This window comes from Agelaius tricolor, unplaced genomic scaffold (genome assembly GCF_023055355.1).
Source record: "Agelaius tricolor isolate 1412-34295 unplaced genomic scaffold, bAgeTri1.0.p SCAF_5, whole genome shotgun sequence".
NCBI classification, from domain to species: domain Eukaryota; kingdom Metazoa; phylum Chordata; class Aves; order Passeriformes; family Icteridae; genus Agelaius; species Agelaius tricolor.
This window is the reverse complement of record NW_027269265.1, coordinates 12618121-12642108: the sequence shown is the minus strand read 5'-3', so window position 1 is coordinate 12642108 and position 23988 is coordinate 12618121. Positions and strand designations below refer to the sequence as shown.

The following is a 23988-nucleotide window of genomic DNA, read 5'->3' as shown; positions in this document are numbered from 1 at the left end:
TACTGCTGAAAGGACCTTCGAGTTTTCTTCCAGAAAAACATTCATGGATGCATTGAGGCAAGGAAGCAATTTCCGAAGGACAGGAATGAAAAATAAAGTGATGTATAGTCATGGATTAGAAATATGCCAGAAACAGAGCAAAGGTTTATTTCTCTCTGTTCCCCCAATAATTCTCCCATGCTGCTTCCAGGCCTGCTCCCAGGAAGCAGAGCTCACCTTCCCCCTGCCAGGGGAACCTGTCCCAAGGGACACCTGCTTCATGGACCTGGCAAAATATCCTGTACTTACAGACATGTGGATGCATTATATTAATATAAAAATGTTTAATGAACCAGCAGTGGACAGAGGAATGGTAGTACTCCATCAGAGTTATTAAGCAATCTTAGTGAACCAGCTGCTGACAGCTTGCTTTTCATGTCAAGGAAATTTTGAAATAATTCTCTTTGTGGCTATTGCTCTTTGACAAGCTAGGTCAAAGTTTAAAACTTTAGCCATTTAAAACTTAACACTCCATAAAAGGAGTTGCAAAAAATCATCATCAAACCTTCTAATACACTGCTTAGTGTTCACTAGTGCAGAAATGCCCCTTTGCTGAATCCAATGAGCACAGCAAGGCTGGAACTGTATATCCAAAATTCTTGGTTTTGAATGCAGCCAGCTAATACAGCTACAAGAAGTTGGTGCAGTGACAGATATCATTAGCACTGCAATGTGGCTGCAGTCCAGGGCCCTGCTTCGAACACAAACCCTACAGCCCCGTGCATGTGCCCGTGTATACACATGCACAGGGCTATAAATAAGTGTAGCCAAAGCTCAATATTAGTGTCAAGTGTATGGAGTGCTTCAGTAACCTCTTTGCAAAGGGTATGCCTCACGAACAACCTGGAGAGTTGCACTTTGTAGTTACAGGAAATTAATGCCAGAGTTTTTAGGCTGCTTGCAGCCTACACAAGAATGTAGCAGGAACAGCTGTGTAATTGTTCCCTCAGAAAAGCAACTTGGGGGGAATGGCTGAATATAATCTTTGACTTAAATAGCTGGATATGAACGGCTTGATACGCCAATAATTTTTTAAGAGACTTTATTCAGTAAGAGTATCCTACTTCAGTGCTGGAAATGGTTATGCAATTTTTCGTGCTGAAAGCATTGGGTGTTTTTAAATTACTGGTTTCTGTTCAATTCCAGCATGGCTGCACCCTTTCACTGTTGTGGAATGGAAAATTGAACATGTGATGCAAACAAAGTTTTATTTTGTTGTTTGGATGTAGTACAGAAGATATTAAAATAGGATCTTAAATGCCAGAATGCAGATTACATGTAAGCAAGTGTACAGTTCAATTCTGGATTGAATTCCTATCAAAAAAACACGACAATTGAAAACCTTTTGAGATTTGAAAGTGAACAGAATTCTAAAATTTACACTAATAATTTCCCATTGTAACACAGGGAGATAAAGAAAGAAAGATCAGTCACTTCAAGACAAATGCACTCCTATTTCTTCCTCATTAGCAATTATTGACATACAGATGCTATCCATTAGTGCCAACTACATAGATTTCTTGTCACTCCTACAAGCAGATAAAAGAAAAGCACATCAATTATTTAAGTGCTTCCCCTTGTGTGTATTATTTTCCTCTTGTAAGGAGTCGTGGTTCAGTCTGAATGACTGAACAGCTTTTCACGCACCCAGCATTTTGATTAGGAATATATGAGTCATGATGGTTCTGCTTCTTAACACAAACCTTTTGACTTCAGAAAAATCTCTGAAGTCATGCAAGGGTTCTTCAAGTGCCTCTTTTCTTTCTTTCCCCTTTCAGCCACAGACTGACTTTGAATAGCATGGGTAACTTCTTGTGCATAACACCACAGTTGAAATAACACAGGGTATTGAGCCATAACAGATGAAGATTATAATGCTGAAGAAGAACACCAGGAGTCTCATATATGCATACTTTCTCTGTTATTTACTGCAACAGGGCTGAGAAGGGAAGAAACAGAATTGATGTAGCTTGTTCTGCAGCAGGTGGCATGCGAATCTAACCAAATTTCCTTAAAATTCCTCACAACCTTTTACTGGCCTTGTTTCAGTAGAGGAGGAAGCAAGACTTTTCATCTGAAATATGTTCCTGACTCTTTAGCTAAATACTTCCTTTCAGAGCTAAAATTACATGTTTCAAACATGTCTTTAAGACAGACTGGAGCCAGTTGATAAAATTAGTGTTTTCAGAACTAGGATATCCCAGGAAAATACGGGAATTTAGATTTCCTGAAATTCAACACATTCTGCACTGTCATGGAGAGTCCATTTATCTCAGCCAGAGAGGCTGTTAGTGAGCAAGGCCTCCAGCTCCCACGCTGGACTGTCTCTAACAGCTACTGGGAATAAAAAATATGGCCCATATGCATTTCTGTAACAAACAATCATGACCCAGCGCACACATGAGCACTACTCTTGTCAAATAAAATGGTCCTACTTTCACATACTCATATTAGCATAGGACTGTGCTTGAAATTCACATTTCATTAGATTTGGTAAAGAATGTCTATCTTTTTGCAGATAAAGTGGTGGAGCACCACTTCTGCATCACAGTTTGCAGGGTGAGACCCTCAGTGAGAGGCAAAGGCTGAAATCCCCTTGCAGAGTGGCTGTGCAGACTGCAGCTAGTGCTCAGGGATAAGCAGAGAAGAGGGAAGGTTTCTCCAGCATATCAAGCCAGTGCTGTAGTTTAGGAAAGAAGTGGAATGACTGGAGCATCTCAAGAGAGGGGTCTGCAGGATGAACCATAGCTCCTGACTGCACTAACCCCACCAGCACTGGCTTGCATGCTCAGAGCTCCCCAGGAGCATCCCCCTGCCAGGGGAAGGTGAGCCCAGGGTGCTGGGGTGGTGAGCACCTGGCAAGTATCTGTATCATTTATCAGGGTTTGGGATGGATAAACACTTCACAGAAACTCTAATCTTAGTGTATGAACCCCTTGGCAAACTCATTTCCTTCTGCATTTGGGAAGTCAGCTTAGGAGATGAATGCTAGCTGTTAGAAGCAGTCACCCATTTTCCAATAGAGTGTTCTTTCATCACAAAATACAAATGTTACTAATTCAAAATGCAACATTTTGTTGACAATGACAATATATTAGCACATTTCTAAAGACCATATCTTTGAAAATTCAAATTGTGTGGGAGCAAGACAGAAAGCCTTGGGATGCTCAGGTAAAATCAAATCAAATCAAATCAAATATCTGGGAGTATTGCCCCAGTTTGATGAAAATGGAACAGAAATACCAGAATTATCTTGGCAGATGGGAATTCTCCTTCTGACCAGCTCTGCTGCTCCTCCAGAAATTCCATGTGTCCTCAGTCTGTGCAAGCATTGCCTTGAGCAGCAGGGGCTGTGCATTCAGGGGGCAAACACTGAGGATGATGATGATGATGATGATGATGATGATGATGAAGATGAAGCAATCATAATTTAAAGCTTTAGAGAGGGTTTGGAACACGAAGGTCAGACAACCACACAAGGAAAAATTTAATGACTCTGGTGCCCCATAAATCCATGTTTTGCAAGAAAAACCCCAGGAGTAGATTTTTAGTGATGAGCAAGCCCCATGGAGACACCAGGTTGGGAGCCTGCCAGAGGTGTGCCTGGAAAGCCATCTCTGTTCATACAGTATTTCAATATAGCCCCATGAGTCAAAATATTCAGCTTACTGTCCTTGAAGAGTTAAAATCACCTGGGTGCAGCCTTCACCTGGTGAGGGCTGAGCCTGGGTTAAAGAGCCTGCTGGGGAGGGGTTCCCACCTTCAGACAGGGCTTTCAAAGCCTTGGGGCTGTATGGCTCAGCTGTGCTCTCTTCCCATGCACCTCCTTAGATGTTTGTTGAGGGAAAAAGGGCTTTTCCATCTGGGAGAGATCTGAGGCCTCCCAGACCACAAAGCATTTCAGTGCTGAGAAAGGGAGAGAGCAAGCAGCAGCTCCACATTTGCACTTGGGCAAAATGCCACACAAGGCAAAGCTAGTTCTTTGTCACCAAAAGCAAAGATGAAGGAAGGTGATCTCTGTTGCATTCCAGTCTTAGGGAGTTCTCAATAGGGGTTCAGCCTAGCTTAAGCAAATTTAGTGTACCTGTACATAGCTGGGTAGTACAACACCCCTGTGCCACTCCTAAGTGACATATTTCTGACAACCAGCTTAAAAGTTTGCAGCTTCTGGAATTAAAAAAATGGCAATCTCTGTTGTTAGCTCTGTTTTTCTCCTCCAGCATGGATGTCCTGCCCCTTAGGCCTGGTGGTGGTTCTGTGGGAGCTGACTATGTTCCAGGAGTGTCCTGAGCACAGGCACTGGGTTAGTTTTCATCTCCAACCTCTGCCTTTAAAGTAGCAGGTGAGGTTTCCTTCTAGACTAACTGGACTAGAACCAGACTACTGGACTAGTCTAACTATTCAGCTGGCAAGCAGAGCCTGTGCCAGTTCACTGCTTTTCTGAAGCAGAATGTGAGTATGTGTGCTGTGTGCTGCAGAGGCTCCAAGTGGGGTATTTGACCTGGCAGACACATTAACACCCATTTTCACAAGAAAATATTGGTTGGTTTGTTTGTTGGTTGGTTTTCTTTCTTTGAGGAGGGGTGCAGAAGGAGGAGAGCTCTTTCAGGCAGTCAGTAGAGGCAGTAGAAGTTTGCATGAACATTTTCTGCTGGTGGTTAAGGATCTAGTTAGGAAATACAGAAGATGCTACATCTTTCCTAAGTGCTCCTCCCCTCCTCCCCCATCCCAATGGAAGGATTTTCCTTATCTGCAGAAATACTTGGAAGCTGTAGTTTGTCCCAGGGTCTGTGAGCAAGAGCACTTGCTGTGCTGCACATTTCTGAACAGTCTTATTCCATGATGTTTGCAGGAACTTAAGGCATGCAAAAGAGAACCAGACTGTTTTTTCTCTTCCTCTCCTCCATCCCTCATAACATCTGCAGTATTGCCAACACATTCTGTGTTAAGCCATCAGCATTTAGAAGCCATAATTGCATTTAACAATGTCTGGAGCCTTCTCTTGCTGCAGACCTGTTATACAGGCGGTAATTTAGAGGGTGGGGCCCCCTTCCCTTCCTTTGCCATTCAGACTGCAAACTGAATGCTCAGTGTGTCCTCCCAGAAAACCTGGCCAGTGCCCAGTCTCTCATCATCATATTCAGCTCCTTCTCTGTCCCTGTTATTTCTTTCCTTACAGACTGTGATCAGCTCCCTCTCCATACACTTGTGGCTTCCACAATTAAATTTGTAACATTAGGGGTTACCTCACATCTCAGATCTCCTCTAAAACTCACATAAAAGACTGTCAAGATCCCTCAAATGCTTTCTTCCTTGTGGGAAAGAAACTCTGGGGCAGAGGAATGGGCTCCTGTCAGATGCCAGGTGCTGGCATGGACACATTCATAGTGCCCAGGCTCAGTTCCCTGCAGGAGTCCTGGGTTTCATGGAGCAGCTGAAGTCACCCTTGAGTCAGCACACAGGGCACACAGGGACTGGCAGAGCTGCTCTTTGCTTCTGCACATGGTCTGTCACTCACACAAATTGCTCGGGGAAGAAAAGCAAGCCCTTGCTCAGAGGACTCCAAGCTAGGCTCAGAGAGATAGATGGTTATGACCCTGGAGGAATCACCACAAATTCTGAGAAGACTTTGGGAAGTACAATGCTGTCTTCATCACAAAACCCAGAGCATTTCAGAGAGGTGCCAATGGCTGATTTATCTCAGGCAGTTTTTCCACACTGCCCAGGTGGGAACCCCCCAGCCCCACATCACTGCTCTCAGCACTGTTTGTATGGCTCAAGTTTCCACCACTTCAGTGCTCCTTGGGAGAACACAGGCTCATCCCCATGAAGTATTATGAAGGCATGAAATTAAGTTTGGAGAGATGATTGAAAGGTCCAAAATCCCCTCAAAATCCATTGATACTACCTGCAAACTTGGCATTTCCTGTGATTCTCACCTATCTTGCAGATAAATGCACTCTTACACACATATCCTTTGTGATGTGTTCTTTGTGGAGCTGCAGGATGTGCTCTGGCTGTACAATCACACTGTGCACCCAGGACACTTCCCAGTGACTAACACAGTTACTGTGAAAATGGTAAAATCCTTACTGCTGAACCACAAGGTGGAAACTCTTGGCAGACAACTTGCCTGAAGAGGTCTGCTGAGGGAAGGAAAGGAAAGGAAAGGAAAGGAAAGGAAAGGAAAGGAAAGGAAAGGAAAGGAAAGGAAAGGAAAGGAAAGGAAAGGAAAGGACAGACACACAAAAAGAGCTGTGTGTAACACCTCTGAACACCTGAGTAATTTTTTGCAGAGACTCAAAAAAAAAAAAAAAATCTAAAGCAGTGACAGCAAGCTGAGCATCTCAGGTTGCACTTGATCATGTGATTATGAAGGACCTGACTTCAGGTTAAACTTATAATTTGCACATCTCCCACTCATGCTTTGGGACCATGACCCAGATTCTTTGAAATCAAACCTTTCCATTCAGTCCAATGAATTAGGATCACAGCTCTCAGAAATGTCAGCAATATCTTCATCCCCCTGACCCACCAGTACAAATGGTGGTTGGGTCAGTTCAGTTGTACTCCTCAGAGCAGCAGCCTGAGCCCTGTGCTGTTGGTTGGTGGGATTTGCTGGGTGAGGCCCCACCAGCAAGCACTCCTGGTGCATGGGAAGCACCAGGCATTAGTCATACTTGGTCCCAGCACAATTGCTCAGAGAAATGTATTTATATTTGCACTAATCAAAACTTAGTGAATGTTTCATACTTCCCCTACTGAAACATTGCTAGATATGACTCAGCAATGTCCCACAAAGAGCCATGGCTGCAGAATTATTCAGAGTTTGTAAGTGAGAGACTGAAGCACATCAAGATTAAGCCAAAACCAGTTCCCAGTGCTGTGGGTGTGTAATTGGAGATGCCAAGGAGCTCCTCTTTCAGAGCACCCAGCACACCACTGTATTTCAGGTATTCAAGCTCCATTGGCAGCTGTGAGCATGGGCATGTCCATAAATCAGACCTGTGGTCTCTGGTCCAGCATGAGGAGATGAGGAACCTGCCAATAGTGACCATTTGGGAAACCCTGGGTTCCCACAGCTGCTCCATGGACCAACTTCTCCCTTCAAGGGCTGCTCTGTGGCTGCAGCACAGATGCAATGCAGTTCCCAGCAGAACTTTTCAAGCTAAGTTAACCTGAAGTTGTCCTTGATCTCCCCAGAATGCTACACTTTACCATGTTCAATATCTTCTAGAGGTGAAGCTGGGATGTTATGATAAACAGCATATTGGAAACACACATGTCATGAATACAAGATACTTGGACACCTCATGACTAGATCTCTAGCAATGAGTATACTTGTTGTAATTATAACTTGATATTTCAGCAATTGCTTGGAGATGCTCTGCAATGTCAATAGCCTTACACACAAACACTTCTGATACAGGAAACCTGTCTTTGGGACACTAAATCTGTAATTTTCTGCAGCTCTTTATCTCAAATCAGAGGTTCCCAGCTTCATCTTGTTGCTGTGATAGTCAGCTGGCCTTCTGACACCCATATGACTTAGGCATGATATTGCAGTCTCTTTGTGCTGGAGGCATATGGACCACATGTGGAAAGGATTTTGAGAAGGAAACTGTTATTTCCTGCATCTACCATAAATTCCAAATGGTATATTCAGGCATAAGTGTTCAAAACCAGACAGTGCATTGATGAAATGGAAACAATTTATCTGGGAAACCTCATCTAAACTGTTTGATTATTCTCAGTTCTGCCAACTCTTTGATGTTTATCATGAGCCTCTTAAGACTTGTTTTAATTTTTTTTTTTCCTAAAGCCAGGTTTCTTGGGTCATGATTTTTTGGTGGCTGTCAAAATGTCTATGCACTGTCTGTTTTCACACAGTCAGCAACACATGGGGCTTGTTATGGCACTGGAGACCGGGGATTTATTTGCAAAGATGTTTTGGTCAGGTATTCAAATATCCAAGGCTTAAGGAGAAGCATCATGTGGGAAAGTGTGAGAGAATCTGCAATGTCTGGAACAGATATGGTAGACTGAGGCATACAGTGCTCACATGTATGAGGATGGAGAATAATGTTTCTCTAACAAAAGCTGTCTTTCTAAATACCAACCACATTTCTGCATATTTTCATTTTGAATCATTTAATAAAAAAATTGGAAAACTCCAGGGAAAGCATTCAATCTGCTCACAGTTGTTCACAGGAGGAGTGTTTGTTTTCTCAGCAAACTCCTCTCCTACAATTATTTGGTTTCTCGTGGCACACAGAGGAGCTGGAGAGTCTTTTTGCTGTCCTTTACTATTCCCTGCCTACTCTGATGTCCAATAAAGTGGGAAGAGTAAGAAGACATTTTCACTATTCTCCCACTGCACTGGAAGGAGAAAACCACTGAAAGTTGACCAGATGGCATGTTTTTGTTGAGGCATGGTGAGTCTCATTCCCTAGTGTAGGAGTGTCTGTGCTCAGGCCATTCAAAACATAACCAACGCCAGCAAGGATGCAGCACCATTTCTTGCTTTGGGGATGCAGAGGGATCATCAGGCCCTGAGCAAGAGCATCTCCCTGCTTCATTCTGCCTTTGGGATTGCAGCAGGACAAAGCCAGCTCCTGAGGGAGCACAAGTGCTCCTGTGCCACATCTCTCATTCTCAAGGTCAGGGGTCCCTGCAGAGGAAGGGAGAAAGAAGAGCACCCAAAAACGCAGGAGAAAACTCACTCTGGCTATGAGACACAGCCAGCCAGGAGCTGAACATCTCAGTTTTGTCCGAGGGGATGATACAGGATTAGAAAATACTTGTTTGTACTGAACTCATTTTATTTTCTCTCACAGAATTATGCCTCAGAGTTGGCCATGTGCATTTGCTTCCTTTTCCTACTGAAGTTCAGCAGCTGGGTTGTCCTAAATAATGGTGCCAAATCTTTAAAGATTTCCTTGTTCTGAGATGATTGCTCAATTGACAATCTGCCTTGTTAGTCAAGCTGCCTTGAGGGACAGTGGAGAACTGGAGGCAAGTGGGTGTTTCAATGAGTTCCACAGAGAGTGAGAGAAGGCTGCAGCAGGAGCATTGTCCATCCCAGCACGGCCCCAGGCCCACCCAAAGAGCTGCTCTGTGCCACCTGGGGTGCCTGGGCTCTCAGAGCTGCTCTGTGCCCCCTGGGGTGCCTGGGCTCTCAGAGCAATCCCCAGTGGAGCTGTTTGTAGTGAAGGGCCAGCACAAGGAGGTCTAATTTATTTTCCACTACTTGACACAGTGCCTTGCCATGGGCCACCCTGCTCACCAGTCCTGGAGAGTGCCAAGGAGTGAAGGCAGCTGGGCAGGCACCCTCCAGTACAGCTTCTGCAGGCTTGGCCTTGTTCTTCTGTGCAAAATCACTTGTTACCTGCAATGAGTCCCACACCTCTCCTCTCAACAGTTCATAGCATCTGATGAGCCCATGTACTCGAATTTCTGTGTTGATCCAATATCAAATATCTATAAAAGGTGCAAAAATCAGCAGCAGTGCTAATTACTGAGCTCAGACTATGGTCAGAGAGGGAGGTTAACTTTAGTTCAGTAAGAGGTTATTAGATCCCTGTTTCTCCTTCCATTATTTCCCAAAACCACTTACCAGAACTGAGTTATCTTCCTTGTCTAAATTCTGTAGCTACAGATGATGTTTGGCTGCCTTGTCTGTACTTTCAAGGCCTTATGCTAAATTTAGACAAGGAGGAGATTCTTCTCCTCTGGACCTTCATTTGTGGGTTACTCACTGAATGCTGCAGGCACAATGTGAGTTAAAATCCCGTTTGCTGCACAGCCAAGTGGGTTAGGGCTGGAAAATTGATTTCTTCTTGCTACCTATCAGAGCTCCACATGCCCTTCATGTGAAGGGCATGTGCCTTGTGCCCTGAGGGATGCTGCTGTGGGTTTCCAAAGAGTCAGGATCACCTTTTTCTTTCCTACATGTTACCTAAGACAGGCACTTAAAAATTCTCTCTTCAGCTGTGTATGGGGACCTCTGGAGAGCCTAAATAAATTATATCTGTGCTGCAGTGTGGTGCTCCCTGGAGACATTTCCCCTGAGACCTCTCTGGCCTTTCTTCAGTTCTTTGAGTCCTGCCCATCTGCTGCTGCCTTCCTTGTTCTGCCCACCAGCAAGCCTTGGGAAAATACCTTGATTTTATCCAGAGAGGAAAGAGGGAACATCAAAACACCAATTGTGAGAATTCATGGGAGTAATGTTTTTGCATCTGAATACTCATGAAGTAGAAATGCAAAGGAATTTTCTGTTCACAATGAAGAGCATGAGAAAATTCTTTGTACTTATTAATAGAAAGCACCTTCTACTATTTTTGCATCTTTGATAAAGGTGTGTTTCTCCAGTTCTTATGTGATAAACATGGAATTCTACCAAGTATCCAATGATGACACAAACTACAATAGTGAAATATGATCCACTTGCTCCTGTCACTGAAACCTCAGAGGGGAATTACAGCCTTCAGCAGGGTTCATTTGAGGTGTACTACTTAAGGTAATAGGGCTGGACAATCTCATTAAGATTTATTTCCACCCCATTTAAGCACGGGTTCAAAAGTACAGCTGGAGCTGTACTGGCTTTATCTTTGGCTTACAGAAGAGATTGCAAAAAGAGGTAAACAGAAAACACTCACTCAGCCAGGCCATGAGACTGCAGTATAGAGCAGACACAGGTTTGTGCCCAGGCTTGGAGGCTGAGAAAATTGGAAAAAACTTCTCATCCTTATTACATTGCATAGGCTTTTTCCTTCTATTTTCCCTGCCATGGAATTTAGGAGATATTGCATCATTCCATTAGGAAGAGGGAGGCACAAAACAATTGCATCTGCTCTTTAATGGTAGTTCACCATGTTCACTGGATTTCTTCCAGACCTGAATTTGTCTGTACCCATTAGGGAAATGTATTGGTTAGGAAAAATACATTTTCAAACATTTCAGCTTGTGTTGAAGATTCCCTAAGCAGTCTGAGATGTTTACAAAGCTCCCAGCACATCAGGCTTGTTCTCCCACAGACCACAGTATTGATGACAGTAATCCTTCTATCACACTCCAAGTGCTTCTGTTGAAGCCATCGAGACTGTGAGTTATTTGGCAGCTTTTTTCTCTCTTTTTTTTTTTTTTTCAGTGTAAAAGAAGCAGAGGAGATCTCACCTGGGAGAGGAGAATTTGCTAGATAGCAAATGCTGCAGCCCCTGTATTTGCTGCAGTGTCTTTTTGGTGAGAGTGAATAGAAGCACCCAGAAGCATCAAATGCTCAGGGCTGGCTGCTCCTGCCCAGACAGGCTCTGGGTGATGGTGCCCTGGAACCCAGGGGCTTTTGGGATCAGACACCCTGTAAGCCACAGGCAAAGCTCAAATTGCCAGCTCAGTCCAGCTCTTCCCTTTGCAGGCAGCATCTTCAGGCTCATCCTGGTGAGAGATCCTGCAGACTGCAGGGCCAGCACCAAGGGGAGCCTCCAGCAGGCAGGTGATGCAAACAGCAGAGGACATGGCCCCAGGCATGTCCCAAGTGTTGCTTCCACATCAGCCTAGTCGAGCCCTTTGGTCTGGGAGGGGATTTTCTTGTTCAGACATTGCACTCTCACCCTTCTCAGATTTGGACCATCCTTTGTGGTTTACCCAAATCCAGAGTAAATGAGTACATCCAGAGGCCCCTGGAGAATACTAAGACAGAGAAAGGCATTTGGCTCTCTCCAACACTTTCTGTGAGAGAGTCAGCTGAGAAGTAGGTCCAGCACTGCTGTTCCCTAAGTTTGATTTCCTTGGCACTTGTTAGATGCACAGAAATGTACAATCAACACTGCCATGTAGACAGGACTAAAATTGGAATGTTTGGAAGAAAAATAAGGGATTGAAGAGAAAGAAAAATGGAGTCGGCAGTTCTAAGGACCCATCACCATAGCATCAAGACATTGTTTACAAAACTTCTTTGTTAAGAAGTTTCCACATGCTCTTTCTTTCAATTTCAGTTAAACTCAACATAGTCACTGCTCTGGATTTAAACTGTGCCCTGAAAGGCCTAAAATCTAAACATGGAAACATTTAAGTCATTTGCTAAAAGAAGAAAATGAAGCTGCATCCAGTGCTGTGTGAGGACCCCTGGGCTGATCCTGGAGCTGCAATGGCCCCATCAACAGCCAGGCAAAAACCTCTTGCAAGCCCCAGAGCTGCCATGATGGAAGGAAAACCCCAACATGCCATTGTTCAGTGGGGAAACTCTCCTGCAAGCCCCAAAGCTGTTCTTCTAGGTAGAAACCCCCCTGCAAGCGCCATAGTTGCCATCCTGGGGTGGAAATCATTCTGCAAGCCCCAGAGCTGCTGTCTCATGGGGACAACCCTCATGCAAGCTCCAGAGCTGCTGTCTTGGAAGTCCAAGGCTGGGCCAGAGGTAACAAGAGCTGCCCAGTCAGCCTGGTGAGCTAGGACATAACATGGCCCCTCAATCCCTGCAGCTGCATCTCCAGCACTGCCTGGCACATCCCTGCACTGTCCTCTCCTGTGTGATCTAGGTGTGCTCCAGGCCAACAGCAGCAGAATAAAGCCCTGCCTATTTTCAGTGGCTGAGTTGTGTGAAATGCAGTTCAGACTCTGGCATGAAAGGAGAAAAGTATTTGGGTAGTCAAACTTCATTTTCTTTAATTTGGAGTTATTAAGAATATTTATATTTTTAAACACAGTGTTTAACCTGACAGCATCCCATTAAAATGCTTTATATAAGCTTATTAGGAGCTTCTGTGCAGTACTATATTTATTGCAATTAGCAAATATAAGTGGCTCAGACAAACTGCAAGATATATTTTCTGCCCTGCTCCTATTTAGTTTCTCATCTCCTTGCCTATCATAACCTAAGCCTAGCCTAGCTTAGATTCTTTCACATATCAGCCTTTCTGTCTGACAAGCCTTAAAGAAGGAGAAATAAAAAAAAGGAAAATGAATAGAAAATTAACCATTAAGAGCCTCTGAGAAATCAAAAGAGCCTTTTAGATTAAGTCTCTCAGTAGTGTCAAGGCTAGTAGCAGTGCCAGTGGCATTAGTGGCACTAAGTTACTTAATTCTAGTATGATTCAAAATCATTTGTAGCTATGAGCTTATCCAGAGTAAATCCTCATCCTCCCAGGTCTTTTGTTTGCCATCTCTTGACAAGCTACATTGCATATAAATGAGGTGATGAAACATGTGAAGGAGGAATGTATTTTCATTTGTATTGGAGTTTCATGCGTGCAAATGCTACTGTACAAATACCAGTAATGAACAGTATTAGTGGTTAATGAACTCAATCCTTATTTGGGCTTTGTTTTGGGGTTTTGTGCCCTTACACAGATATTGAAATGAAAGGAAGGTTTCCCTGAATAAGGACAGAGGCCAATTTTAAGAGATACTTACACCTCTCTCCAGTCGGTGGCAAACGGTGGCCCAGCTGGCCTGCTCCAACCAGGATGGCTCTCACAGGATGGCTGGAATTGAGCCTCTGGGGTCTTTCATGGTTTGTGAGCAAATCACAGGCTGCTGAGCCACTTCAAGCCCACAGACTGTCCAGAATCCAAGGGAGGAGCAAAGGTTTGGGTACCTGAGTCTCAGAGCCAGAACATGTGCCAGAACTCTGATAAAAGGGCTGGTTCAGACCTTTCCGGAGAACTTGACACTCCTGTGTGTACACACAAATGCCTGAGCCTTGACACTGATGAGCAGATAAGTTCTGGTGCTTATCCTGCAGCCTCCTGAGAGGATCCAGGGCTGTGGCAGAGGCATCCTGGGCTGGGTGCTGTGCACAGGAGGGCTGGAGCAGCATTAGGGAGCAGGGCAGAACCTCTGCTCGACCCTCCACCACCCACCTTGACCTTTTCCCTGGCAATGCCTGAGGCTGTGCTGGGAAGGGCTGCTGGGCCCCTGGCAGCCCTGCTTGGCTGGGGTGCAGCATGAGATGCAGATAAGGGCTCCTCTGCCCTCTGTGCTGCACTCTCCATGAGTGATGATACCTGGGGAAAAAGACCAACTTTTTTGAGGCTGTTAGAGGTTTTTTACTTTTTCTGGAAAGGGGGAAAATAAAGGTGTCCATGAAGTTCACTTACTCACTTAACAGTTAGACAAAAAGGCATCCAATCATAATCTTTTTGATTTGAATAGATCTCACTGTAAATGTGCCAGGTATGTGGAGCAGCAAACAGTAAAATGATTTTTCATTTGCTGCGAGCATCAAAACTATCACACAAGGCTCAGAGATCAGTTCAGAGAGTTCATTTTGTGGGCTTGGGCAATGAAGGCTCTGGTTTAAAATGCCATTCTTCAGCTGTTGATTACCTTGATTTAAGGGCCCAACTCACAGATATTTTCTAATTCTGTTATTTTCTATTGGAATTGCTTGGGTCTCTGCTTCTTGTCCCAGCTGTTGCTGCCCTTTCCTCCTAATGCCCTCCAGTGGGACAGCCTGCTACTTCACCACTTGGGAATCAATCCCAGAGAGTCTCTTGCAGGAGATACACTCCAAATGCTCATCACTGGCTAAGCACGACCCCTAAAGGCCATTGAACTGTGCTATGTGTCATTGCTACCAGCAGAAATTATCTGTTGCAGGATGTCTGGAGCTGGTTTGCATTCCCATCTAGAAATATTCATGCTGGTCTCTCTCATTCCTCATATTTTCACTGATTTCAGGGAGCTCAGCTTGGACCTACTGCTCGGGCTGAACTCATGCTCCTAAAACCTCAAGGTCTCATCTATTTTATTTTTCTTGGAAGTTTTTTGATCCAAAAATGCATCAGCTGACAAGTGTATCTTTGTCTTGTTGTGCCTTGTACAACTGTAATCTTTATGGCATGTACTGGCTGAACTGAAAAATATCACTGATGCCTACTTCCACTGCCTTTCCAGGAACTGATTTAGGACACATTCTCAAGATTAATGCCTTGGCTGATGGTGAGGAGCATTAAGAGTGGGACCAAGATAGGGTCAGATTACATGAAAGGAGAAACACTAGCTGCAAAATCCACTACTATGCAGAAGAGAGCAGAATAGCTCATGGATTAATTTACCAGCATTTCAAAGCTGCTCTGCTGGAGATGGAGCCAGCTACAGCTCTACAAACTGGAGTCTGCATTCCAGTTGTTTCCTGTGATCTTGCACTAGTTGGTTTACAGAAAATTTAAAAAGAAGGATAAATATTGCCTATAAGCCTTGTTGCCAAACTAAATGCAGGAGGTATTATTTTCAGCTGCTTACTCATTAAGAGGGAACTGCAGCACTTGAGTCTTGCTTGGCTTTTTGGCTGCTGGGAGCCAACAGTTTTCCTCTGTGAGTGTGGAACTGTGCACGCCCAGCTCTTGAAGGAAAACAGGGATAAATCACGAGTTTTCCGAAGTTACCTTGTTAAAATAATATGTATGGCATAAGCATGTGCAATCATAAACATGCTGTTGGAAGGGAAAATGTTTGGGGAAACTTTTACAAATTGGAAGATGAATATGCTGGTATCTCTAGTTGTGCTCCAGTAAGGACATGCAGTATTATGTGCAGATTGCCTGAAGACATCACTGCCTTTGCCAGGGATAACAGTGTTTCCTAACAAAGACAGATTGTGCCTACAGGGAAAAATAAAAGAGGTGGCTGCCAAATAATATCAGTGAATGTATCAAGAAAATACTAGTTTGTTACAAAAAACCATAAAAATCTGGTTACATGGCTTGTCTAAACTGAAGGGACCAACTGATTGTTGGTAAATAAGATTCCTTCCAACCCAAACAATTCTATGCTTCTATGAACTAAGTATAACTGCCCAAAGGACTCATTCATTATTCCCCAGTTATCCTACTGCAACTTAAATACCTCACAAAACAGTCCTTAGCAGCAAAAATTAAAACCAGCTGTGTTTTATTAGTTACCAGTGAATCTGCTCATCAAAAGATGGGAAGGGAAGGAAAGGAAAGGAAAAAGGAAAAAGGAAAAAGGAAAAAGGAAAGGAAAAAGGAAAAGCCATTAACCCTAGCATCCCAGATTCATTCCCAAGATGGTGTTCATGGGCACACTGATTACTGAGTGGTAGTTTCAGCCCCAGGAAAGGCCTGACTCAGCCATGTGCAGCTGCAGGGATGCTCTGGAGGAAAAGCAGGTTTTGGCTCCTCTGTGCTTGGGGCTCACATCAGTAACATCAACATGCACTCATTGTCCTACCCTCCCAGCTAAACACCTCTGATTTACCTGCCCTTCACATTGGAGCAGACATAAGGAAAACCATTGGGCAACTAAAGAAGCATCGTGTTCCATCATTCTTCCTAGTGTTACTTGTGGGGAGAATTTGCATACAAAAAATAAAAGATACTTCCAAGAATATAGTGATGCTTTAACAGATAGCAAAAAATTCAACAGCTCCAAACACAGCCCATTTCAGGTTCAAAATGCCTATCAATAAGCTCAGTTACACATTCATAAATCATCACTTGAACTACAAGGATGTCACCAAAGAGCCCAATTTAATTTCCTCCCAGTCCATGACAATTTACAGGACTCTGATTTAAAACCTGGTCATCACCCTAAGTAGGTATGTTTGGGGGCTGGGAAATTAAGTCACATGAAGCTTTCCTTCTCACATGATGCCTTCCTTAGCTGTAGTTCTAGAAATCATCCAGTGCAATTATTTATTTCTTGCATAGACCAGAGCAATGCGAAGAGGTTTGCTACTGAAGTTTAGCAGCATACTCCTGTTTCTGTTATTATTCTAACATACAACCTAAGAAAGGGGAAATTCCTTGGCTTTGTTTGTTGGGGCTTATTTTCTTATTATTTTTAATTTGGGGGTGGGGGGGCAGGGTTTTATTGGAGGGTGGTTTTTTTAGGTTTTTTGAGGGTTTTTTACAATGTTGTATGCTCCCAGGGAAATAATAGACAGTGATTTATTTATGAAATTCCTACAGCAGGAGGAAGCCACACTTGGGTCTTGCTGCATGGAGGGAGATAAACAAATGAACATATTTAGCTAAAGAATATGTAACCCATAGGAAAACAGACTGAACAAGACTGGAGAGACATATACAAGCTGGCAGAGGAGATACTGAGACAGTGAACAGAATGTTTAGATAGAGGCACTTATGGGTATTCCCCACCAACAAATGAATCATCCAGGGCATAAGTGGCTATTTTTAGCAGCAGTGTCTATGTTACTTTTGCCTTTTACATTGAGAAAACTGTGAAGCACCAGATAGGAGATGCTAAAAATCCATGCAGGGCAATGCTGGGCTTCCTTGGACAGGTGGGCTGGACTCAAGAGTGCTTTTGGCCTGGCTGTGCAGTGGACCTACAGAGATAGATAGATAGATAGATAGATAGATAGACAGACAGACAGACAGACAGATAGATAGATAGATAGATAGATAGATGTGAGGGGAGGTGTCTCCATGGAGTATCAGTACACTCCCCCAACACACATCATCACCAGAGTGGGAGTCCTCAGGCACCCTTTGTGCTGACAGCCTCCACTTCCATGCTTCCCCTCAGCTCCTCTGTGGGGATCAGGGAGATGGCACCTTCTGATATCCCAATCACTGCTCTGGGGAAAGTCCTTTGACTTCAGCTGTAAGGATCATGATTTAATCCAACAATTTAGCCCCATAATAGAAACCAGCTGGTAACAGAGTATTTGGTTTTGTCATTATGTTCACCACTTGGAAGTCACAGGCTGCAAAGCCCCTTTGATTTGTGGCAGGGCATTCCATTAACACATCCATAAAAACAGCCAAGATGTTTCCATTGACAGCACTTAACAATTTTCTCTATTCTTTGATGAGTGTTCACTTTGGATGGAAAGTGCTTTTCTGCACCACTGAAGCACAGCTAGCACATAACCTTGGAGCACTGGGAGGTGCTGAGATGCTACAAGAAGTCACACTTAGGAGAGCACATCCCCTCTTTGGCACTCACTGCCAGGCCATGCACAGCTCCCTGCCTGCAGCACAGCTGTGTCATCCACAAAGCAGGACAGAATGTGCCCTGTGACATTGAGGGGGGAATGGAGTTAATCTGCCTTCCCCTTTTGCATGATTACCAAGTCGATTTTGCATTCAATTATTTGTATGCAATTGGTGGTAAAATCTATGCAGGTCTAAGCTTGCTCCCCAAGCTTTTATTGGATAGCAAAACAGTGTGTACTGGTCTGGTGGTGGGGGATATAGAGACTGTAAGTTGAGAGGCTGGTGTTCAAATCCAGCAGATCAGCATAAAGCCCTCAGGATATTATTCTTGCTGCAATTACAACTAACAGCTAAAGAAAGGGTAGGAGACTCACGTAGTGAATAGAATTGTTTCTCTTCATTTGCTTGTATGAACACTGCAGACAAGGATAAATAGTTGTAACTGTAAAGCTCTCAGTGAAAAATTGATCCCCATTTGTGTCTCTAGCTGCCTCCAGCTTTTCCTTATGGGAGGCAGTGATGGGTCATCAATGTGGTCATTTTAAGCTTGCCACAAAATAAATCCTGATTCAAGAGTCTCCTTGAGTGACCTTTGCTTATATGCACAAGAGTTTCTCATGCAAAGAGCCCCAGTGATGCTGATGCTAATAGGTAGATGGTAGAGACAATTTCACAGTGGCTGCTAGAGACTGGAGATGAGGAACAAAAGCTCCTTTCTGAGAGCTGCTCATCCATCTCGAATGCTCTGACTCACTTCACCTCGTGTGGGACTGACTGCTTAGAAAAACCAGCACTGCCATCTTTGCACCACGTGGCCAGGATCACAGCCTTAGCATACACAAAGCATTACTCATTGCAGCTGATCCCATTAACGCTGAAGACACAGGCTTGCACTTACCCTGGGCAAGCTGCAGAAAAGGCTTCTCTATGAGAGGATTATGGCTACTGTTCAGATGCTCAACATTTCCTAGTTAAAATATTTCACAGTGAAGCAACAGCACCATTAAGTTTGCAATGTATCAGCATCTGTTTTATTTCTTCTGTTAAAGTCTTGCTAAAGTTTTTGGGGTTTTGTAAAGCTGCAATGAAACAAAAATGAGCTGTTGCTGTTCTTGATTTTACAAAACTACTTAAGAAATAGAGGAAAAATCTCTAGCTCAGTTGTACAATATCATCAGATTACCAATGCAAAATGGCAATGCAATGCCATGTCAATGGAAGCAGTAAGATGAGCAGATTTCTGGTCACCCAACTTGAGCCTCTCTAAGTATGCTTGTATGCAAACACAAAGTCAGTCTGACATAAATTAGAAGAACTATGTAATCTTGCATCAAAATATTTTTCCAGCTCTCCGTGTTTCCAAATATATCTAATTTATGCATTTCTGAGCATATAGTGTGCATTGCTCAGAGCTGAAGCAGGTGTAGCAGCTCTTCCCCTAGTTATATCAGAGATGCTGTTGCATATTTCAGTGGATAGAAAAAGTATTCCTCCAGGTGGTGCCAGGTTTGAGAAAAAATTTGACAAACACATAGTAGGCATCCAACACAAGCCCTCCAAACTACAGTCTTTTACTGCAGGACATGTACTCTCCCTTTCCAGTGACCTTGCCATCCTAGGCATGTTCTTATGACATCACCTTAATGCTGTGGCTTAAAAACAGCTTAATTAATTTAGTGTCTGTGCATTGCTGTCTGCTGCCATTGTAACATCCACATAAATAAAAAGAAGAGCAGGCACTCAGCTGCCTCTAATGCAGAGCCCTTTGAGTCCTGGCCATAACCCCCCAGCTGCTCCAGGGGCATCACTGAGGAACATGAAATCCATCCCTGAGGAACCAGCCCAGGCAGACCACAGTGGAGCACCAGAGTTCTGTGCAGGTCATTTGTTTCCTCCTTTACTTAAACTCACGTTGCTGTTGAAATGATGATTGACTTATATTTTATAACAGCTGGGATTTTAACTTAATTTACAAAGTAATTAATTTTCTTTAATTGTGATGGGGGCTTGCTGTTAAGTAGTAAGTGGACAGGGATAGTACAATGATGATTTCTGGGGTCTGGATACACTACTGTGTCATTTCTGTATAGTCTGATTTTAAATACCATACTACAGTAAGAAGAATTGTTCTGATCATATGTTCTTTATAAGTATTACCTGATCATGGTGGCTAATTTAGTCTGAGTGTAAAACAGAAAATAGCTTTCTTTTTCCTCCAGTACAAACTGGAAAGAAGACAGGTGGCAGTAAAAAAAAAAAAAAGACTACAAATCTAAAGCAAGCTATAATGCCATTAATGGTTTAAGTTACTTTAATAAGAAAGGATTTGTTGCTTACTAGCTTGACATTATATATAACTGCTTTCAATAAATAAGAGAAAAAAATAACAAGATAAGCTATGAATATAATTAATTTTAAATATATGTAATTGTCCTAAATAGTAGAAATAGTAGATTTTTTTTTATTTTACCCATTAAGAAAAGTAATCCACATCTGAGATCTAGACAAGAAAATCCAAGACTAGAGTTCATGCAGAGTCTAATCTGTGTAGATTACAGCACACCCCCACACCAGATTTAAAACAGAAGGATGTGTTGCATTTCTGCCCCAGACTGGAAAGACCAGCTCTCCTGCAGCAGGGTGCAGTGGCTGTAAGGACGTGGCAGTGCCTTGGTGCTCTGCAGGTGTGACCCTGCAGGGGCTGTCAGTGGCTGCTGGGTACTGCTGGTGCCCTTCACAGCACGGGAACCCACAGAACTGCCTGAGCCTGGCAACGGGCACCCCAGCAGCAAGGGGTTTTATCTGTGTCACAGACCAGCCCTGGGCCCTGAGCAGTGAGAACAGGCTCAGACCTGACCTTCTGACAGCCCCACTGCTGCATTTCATGGCATGAGACTCATTAACTGTGAGCAGCTGAGATAGCCCAGGTCAAAAGATGCTTTTGGAGCTGGCTGCTCTGCTCAGAGAGAGCTTCACAAAAATGTTATGCTTGATCATGTGGAAGAGGCACACTGAGGATGGAGGAGATCTGTTGGAGAGCCCTGACATTTTATCCTGGCACACACCCAGGAGCTATTGAAAGGCAGAAGTACACTGAGATCTCAACAGCTATCTGAAGCTATCCAGATGGGAGCTTGAATGCTAGGGTTTGTAGAAGATCAGATAATTTACATTTTTAACAAAAGTAGTTTATAATAGATAGTGTGATGAATCCATCCTCATGGGTTCTTCTGTGCTCAAAATAAAGAAATAAAATAGCTAGATGTGGATAAATCATACTACTTTTATTGTACTGTTGGAGATCACATTGCCCAGCATGTGTGGGATGGGAATCTCCAGCATGCAGGGCACCCATGGGAGGTGGGGACAGTGGATTTTGGAGGTACCACAAAGCTATGCAGGGAATGGTCAGGCTGGGTTGCCTCCTGCACATCTTCTGGTGTCGACACTGAGCCATGCGTGCACCCAGGCACTTATCTGGCTTTTATTGCATCCTGATGTTCTCCTCCTGGCCATGTCATCCTCAAGATGTTTTTCCATCTCCTCTAATCAGATTAACCAGCTGCTCATGCTTTAAGGACACCAACTCTGTGGGATGTACTTCAGACCATGGTCTGTCTCATCTCCCTGTTTACTCCCTTGACAGCTGTGTGCCTGAAGCAAGGGGACTGCATCTGTCTTGAATTTCTGGGACACCAAAATTCCCTTTCCTGTTTTCTGAGCACTGTTCTCTCTCCAAAACAGGGCTCAAGGTGGTACCTTCCCTGGAGGCCTGGCAGGGACAGACCCGTGCTATCTGCTTCTGCTGGTGTTATCTTCCAGGGTATTTTAAGGGATGATGTTTTACATCCCTCAGGGCACTGTGGGATGGCAGCAAGTGATTGAGATGGTACCTCTGAAGGGAACAAGCTGCCACTGCAGCTGAAGCTCCTTGCTTCTTTGCAAGGATGTTGTTAGTTTGCTGTAAAAAGGAAGTAAAATTGGTATGTGAAAATGACATGTCACTGGTGATGTAAGCCAAGTTTTTCATTAGTGTCTCCACAGTCCATATACACAGCAGTAAATGTCTATGCAAGGCAAGGAATAAATGTTTCCATTGTTGTGCTTACAGTCTGAAACAAAGACCCCAGTAATCCTCTGAATAGTATCAAATATATTCAAACTACAACATAAAAGACTTCCATAAATATATTCATTTCAAGGTGCCTGGAACTCTGCTCTTAAAACACACCCAGGGCTAATTTGCCAGTGAAATCAGCAGTGGCCATGCCAATCAGATGATCAGCAAAGAGCTAACACTGTTTACAGGACAAAGTCTGGGCTCCACTCAGCTTCACAACCGCTTAGAAACAGTTGCCATCACTACTTTTTCTGATATTCTCCAAGTTCTTTAAGATATACAACTGGACTTGTGAAGCAGTAGTTACTGTGAATGTGCATATATCTTCCCTCATAAATTATTTCTGGAACATCTTTAAGGTAAGGCAACAAACATATATGAACTAGATGAGCTGTAATTGTTGGGTTTGACTCACAGGTATTTTTACTGTGGTGCTCATTGCTTCATTAAAGTATTGATTTTGTCCCCCTGGTAAGTAAATAGGATTTTTAATATAAGTTTATTTGCGTAAAGCTAATATCTGTGATGCAGTGTTTGTTGGTATATTGTTTCTACCACAAACATTAGTTGCAGAAGATGAGATAAGGTATCTGTATCCAGCTCCTACATTGGCCATACCAGAGCTGAGAGTATGACCAGGTTTATATTTACTGCAATTTGCAGAGAGAGCTTTTACACAGTTTTACATTTACTGTCTGGCTTTACATGATCTTGTGCTTACAGCACTGCAGGTGTATTTGTGCTGTAGGCAAATTTGCACTTTAGGAAACTTGGATAAGTGGTGATGTGATCATTGTCCATTTTCCCTGATCACAAATGAAAAAGCTGGCCTAAAATGAAAGGAAATCAGGATTAAGCTAGCTAGTCCACAAAAATACAACCATCTACATACACAATTTTCTTTCTGCCTAGAAATTAAAATGTTAAATATAATGTCTACTTATGAAAAGAATATATTTTATTATTTCTTCCTCTAATAGTCATTGACTATAATTGAAAGGAAAAAAAGAAACAGAAATATTTTGATTTTATAGTCTGAAAAGTGTTCTGGAAACATAGGCTTGTGTTGAAGCATTTCTCAGAATAGTTCTTTAGATCCATCTGTCAAAGGAAGATGTTAAAATGGGCATTATCTATCTATCTATCTATCTATCTATCTATCTATCTATCTAATGGGCCTAAGATGACACCTTTCTTTGAAGCACATTTCCTGTTGTTTTCATTACTCTTCTGAAACATACATGATACCATGTAGGAACATTCCTTGATACATTTATTTACTTTTTATTTACATTTATTTACATTTTCTTTATTTTTGGCTGATTAAATCCTATACATCACACTTTCTAGGCATATGTGCACCAGTACTTAGCAGTACCAACTTCTAAGTGTAATCACATCACCAGCACTAACTCAGAAAGATTATCAAACATTATCATCCCCCCTCCATCTTCCCTGCTCAAGTCTCCTTGCCAAAATTCAGGTTTCTTTCATAGTCTCATCAGGAGCTTTTACCATGTTCTTTGTTCACACATAGATGCAGCAGTGTGTCGTTTCATTCCTGAGAAGTGCTGGGGGTGAGTAGGATGGGGAGGAAGCTGAGAATCCCCGTCCCTCCCAGCCCTGCTCCTGTGCCACAGTGCCAGGGAATGTCACAACATTGCCCCTCTGGAGTGGAGCTGCACTCTAAGCTGAGCACATCACCTCATTTGAACTCCTGCAGTATAGAAAATGAGGAAAGAGGTTTTATTCTATCCAAGAACATCCCCATGAAAGGAGTGTTAAGTAATTTCACTGATTAAGAAATCTCTGCCATTCAACACTTACTCAAGCAGAACTATTGATGGGAAGATCCCTATTACAGCTTGAATATTCTTTCTCATAATAATAATGAAAAACCTGATGCAT

General features: G+C 43.2%; 1 protein-coding gene across 1 annotated transcript in view; it reads left to right on the top strand.

Annotated features, from left to right (window-relative positions):
- EML1 (EMAP like 1) overlaps positions 1-23988 on the top strand; it is a 121648-nt gene that overhangs the window by 1461 nt on the left and 96199 nt on the right. The window lies entirely within an intron of this gene.